The sequence below is a fragment of the Lactuca virosa genome, chromosome 3 (assembly GCF_052849685.1).
Source record: "Lactuca virosa cultivar CGN04683 chromosome 3, Lactuca_virosa_CGN04683_v6, whole genome shotgun sequence".
Classification (NCBI taxonomy): Eukaryota; Viridiplantae; Streptophyta; class Magnoliopsida; order Asterales; family Asteraceae; genus Lactuca; species Lactuca virosa.
The window spans coordinates 430,605,379-430,610,459 of NC_136428.1; positions in this window are offsets into that span (position 1 = coordinate 430,605,379).

A 5,081-nucleotide genomic window follows, 5' to 3' on the forward strand; every position below is an offset into this window, starting at 1 on the left:
CAAGATAGATGCGGATATCTACCCCACCATCCTCAAGAAGTTTGATCTCCCACCTTTTGAACCTGTGCCAATGCCTACCGAAGGCTTCCAAGAAAGATCTCTAGGCGCAACAAACTACCCTGAACTTGGAGTCATATTCAAAAGGAAGACTGACAACGTCAAATATTTCATTCCTATGACTGCCATGCACCGCCTGACCAAGAAACAACTTGACATCTGCCGGACTGCAATTGAAAGATCGAAGCATACTACCGCAGAAGTCAAGTTCGAGACCACAAGAAGAATCACATGGTTGGAAAACGTCAGGAAGTTCTAGTGGATTTTGATCAAGTTCCTCAAACTTGATAGCTGAACCGGAGTTAAAGAGGTCACTTAGGGGGAAATTGTTGAATCATAAAAGTGACCCTCTTGAACTCAGCTACCGCAACCATCTCAGCTACCGCAACCATCTTGCTACCGCAACCATCTTTCTACCGCAACCGCTTCAGCACCCGGAGTCAATCCTGTTCATCAGCAACCGCATCAGCAACCGGAGTCAGCTACCGCAATCAACTTAGCAAGATTACTTTATTTGTCTTTTATGTAATACACTCTATTATCCAGTATGCCTTGCACGGCTGCTTATAGAGTTGTAATCTAGTGTAGTTTCTAAGTCTCTATAAATAGAGACTTACTCTCTTTGTATTCAAAAAAAAAAAACATAAGATAACTTATGAATTCTATCTGGAAAAAAACATAAGATAACTTATGAATTCTATCTGAATACACATTCTGAAGTTATCTCTCTATCTTTCTTCACTCATCTCTTCTTACTTAAATCTTATCATAACTCTGCTGATCATAATCCCTCTTCGGAGCAAGTCTTTAAGACTTAATCACTAAGCTTGATCTTCCTTATTAACTTGGAGTGAATGCATTCCTTGTTATGAATCACCTTAAGTGTCTTCTTGATATAACAATTGCTGTCATTTCCATTCCTTTACATTTCCGCAACTAACCCTCTAACTATCTAACTATATTATTGTTGAGCTTTTAGATCCTTTGAGATTAACTATTCCGCATTATACTTGTTCTAACTTTTGTTCAAGTGTCTCCAAGTTTTTCTCTCAATAATGATCTTGTTTCAGCTCTATTACGCTCTCAAGTTTTACAGAGTACAAATGACAATACTGTAAAGACTCCTATTTATAGGAGAGGAAAGCGTACAAAAAATATACTAAGGACTATGCGTTAAGCTTTAAATACAATGCCCTAGTAAAATAGATTACATAAGATACGAAGACTCAGTACATTCGAAGACATGAAACCCTTCGACTGATTACAACTCTATTTACCCTTACAATCTCCCCCTTTGTAATCAAAGTCGAAGTCTTCAACTTGTAAGCAGTTGAATTGAATACATCATCACTCTTCCTATCTCTGTGTACCATGCAATGACCTTCTTAATCTCCTTCTTGTCTCCTTCATTATTCTTCCTGCATTGGTTCATACGAACAATTAAGTTCGTATACTGAGAAGTTGCATATCTCTCCACTTCGCACGTTTGGAACAAGAACCGCTTTGCTCTACCAGCTTTGTCTTTTCCTGCGAATACAATCCCCAATGGTTTTAAGCAGATTTCATCATCTTCTTATTTCTTCAGATCTGCTTGTTGCTTCGTAGGAGCCATTGGTGCAGTAATTTCAATACCTTTCGCAGTAGCCAATTCCACATCAGTTTGAGCAAGACACTCAAAATAATTTTCAATAAAGATCTTGATGTGTTTGACTCCAAGTTGGAAAACATCTGGCTCTGTTTCTTGTAGAAAGGAGAATGACTTGTCTTTCAGGATTAATGCAACTTGTATAAGATCATACAAGTTCATTATCGGAAAATCAGCAATAGTAAACTCATAAACTTTTCCATTTGATCTGATCACTATGTATTTGAGATTCTGAATAACATTTTCGAAAACCATGTCTCTTTTGATGCTTATAACTTTCTTGATTTTTAACAGTGACCAGACTTCTTCAGGTGCTTTCGCCAACACTGAATGAAAACGAATTTTTATCTTCATCCCTTCTTCTTTGTCTTTACACATAATTTCTGCTTTAAACTGAGGCATGATGAACATCATTTCATTTATAGGAAAGTCAAGCTGACTTACATCAGTGTTTGTAACCACATAACTCTGTTTTGGCACATTTTCGAATGAATACATATGATCAAACATGACTTTTGCCTCAATTGTTTCATAGTTGTATTGCTTCGAAGGATCTCCTTTTTCCAAACCCACAGGGTCTTGTGCACGAAGAGCCATAACACTTTGAATACGCCTCATCTTTTCCAACTCCACATCCACTTCAGCCTTCTTTTCTTCCTTAGTCTTTTCTATGATCTTGGCTTTACCTTTATCTTTAGACTCAGACTCTCCCACCACAATCTTTGTTTTCGAAGCACTTCCAGCAGCTTCTCCAATCACAACACCTTTAATAACTGATCTGGTCATCGAAACCGTTGTGACCACAGTTGAAGTAACTGAATCAGCAGATACAATAACAGGCTTTGTAGTTGGGATCTTCGAAGAAAACACTTTTCCCACCCCCTTCGAATCTTCTTTACTCGCCTTTACTTCTTCACCAGTCTTCTTAGATTCATCTATCTTTTCTCCCCCTTGCACCCCTGTGAATGCAGGTGGGGCATCTGATACTGTTGGAAGAAGACTTGAAATGCGAGTAACAGGAGATAATTGTTTGTGAAGAATAGCTTCGAACTGGATGAATTTTTGAGATAAAAATTTTGGAGTGATAAACGAAGTGGACACTGGTTTCACAGACAACTCTTTCAACTCTTTTAGCAAAACAATCAACTCGCTAAAATTCTTGTTCTCCAATTCAGAAACATGAGTAAGTTGAGGACTCATGCTTTCGTATAATTTGACAAATTTGGTGACAGCGTCACAAATAATGTCACCCTTCTGATGGATTGAAGTATAATCTTGTTGAACACTTTGAACTTCTCTCTGCATGTCTTCACGAAGTTCACGAATTTGCATGTTGACATCTTCGCGTACCTTCTTAACTTCTTGAACAAAAAGAACATGCCGTTATTTTGTTGTGCTTTTCAGATCCTTGACCTCACCCATAAAATTAGATCGTTGAGATTTAACACGAAGTTCGTTATTCTGATCATTGTAGTCAACCTTCTTCAAAATAACGGACTCGGAATCTTTCACCATTCCGGAGACTTTGCTGATTATCCGTGATTCCATCATCTTTAACATAGTATCAACTTCCAGACTTGATACTGATGAACCTCCCCCAAAATCAGCTTGAGATTGAATGATAGAATTCAACTTCGTATTCAAAATTTTGTACTGCTTCATGGTCATCAACATATGATCTGGAAAAATTTCTTCTTCTTCATCAAACTTTAGATCTTCAAAAGTTCCTCCAAAACCTTCGTTATCAGTTTCATTCTCCAGCATCATTGTATCATCGACAGGTGAAGTAGGTTTGGTTGGATCAGTAGATTGTGAAGAAAAGATGGAAGTGAAAGGGGTAGTGATTATGTTGTGGAATGTGGGTGAATCAGTTGTAGAAGTTACTGGAGGTAAAGATACGATAATATCAGAAGTGACATGAAGATTACCTTGAGCATCAGTCTTCGCACCTTCTTCACCCATGTTAACATTTGTATCCGTATTAGATACTTCTACAGTGATGTCAGAAGTTCGTGTCTCCTCATTAGATGACTTGACATGCGAAACTTCGGGTGGAATAAGACTTATGTCTTCAGGAATCGAACTTTCTTTGACAAGATCAGCTTCTGGAGTGGCAGGAATTCTTTCTTCGTCTTCTGTTGAAGTAGTGGCAATGATAAGTTTTCTGAACTTCTTCGTTTTCTTTTGGGTCAACTGTTTTGCCACATCTTCAGCCCTTCGTTTCTTTGATGATGGAGAAACAGGCGCTGGAACTTCCGTGAATAATACACCTTGATGTGTATGTTGTGGTTTACGAAGAACGTGGGGTGAAGAATTGTAATCGTCGGACCCCTTCGGATGGAAGTTAGGCTCTTTCACTTTTGGGGTGAAAAGCGAAGTCATATGCCAGATGTTTGAAATCATCAGCCTGAGTTGGTGTTACTCATAACCTCAAGGATTTCGTGAGTGCAGTGTTCCAAAGAAAGTTAGACAAGAAACAATGAAATAAATTTTTTTGGGATTTTGTGATGTCAAAAATTTAATTTGACACGAATGCAGTTAAACCCCGGGCAAAGATTGCTTCGTTAATCATCAAGAGAGATGATCAACAGCTTGTGTATGTTCCCGTGAATTACAATCGAAAACTTGTAGAGAAGTTTCGAAGGGCATCTTTTGTAAGGCGACATAGGTGGCTTAATAAATTTCGTTACATATCAGCCTTAACATAAGGTGAGTAATTGTAACAGAAATTACTTGTTTGACCAGTGTAGTCAGTGACAAGTGTGTTTTGAAAAATGTTTAAAGTAACTTTGGGATTCGAAGTAAACTCACACGGAAATCATATTCATGAAAAAAATTTGTGCTGGATCTTGTTGGGTAACATACATCGTTGGTTTCGAATGTTTGTACAAGATCACTCATATGAAATGAATATGATTTGGAGTTTTGAAAATAGGTACTGAAACAAATGTTTCGTAAAATCTGGAACATAGTTCCCCGTCAATTCCTTAATTTTCAAGAAATTTGGGTTTCACTTTCATCACGGTCTCATGATGTAAGATCATTAACACAGATTGTTGATATGTCTAAGTCTCGATTGGTTTGATCAGAGACCTCTCGGACATATGTCTTTGTGTGTGATTGTGAAAGAAATTTTAGATGAAAAAGATTGGTGAAGACACGAAGTGTACCTCTGTTATATTTGGACAAAACAGTAAACTCTTTACTCATATGAGAAGAGTCAGGTAGCTAAGGAGACTAATGTGAATACAAGCCTGATTGGGAAGAAATCTTCGTATGAAAAGTTCATTAAGGCTTTTGTACACACACATTGAGTCATTGGAGGCTTCGGACAACATGCAACAGCATGCTTCTAGGGACATCTTAACTAGTTCAAAAT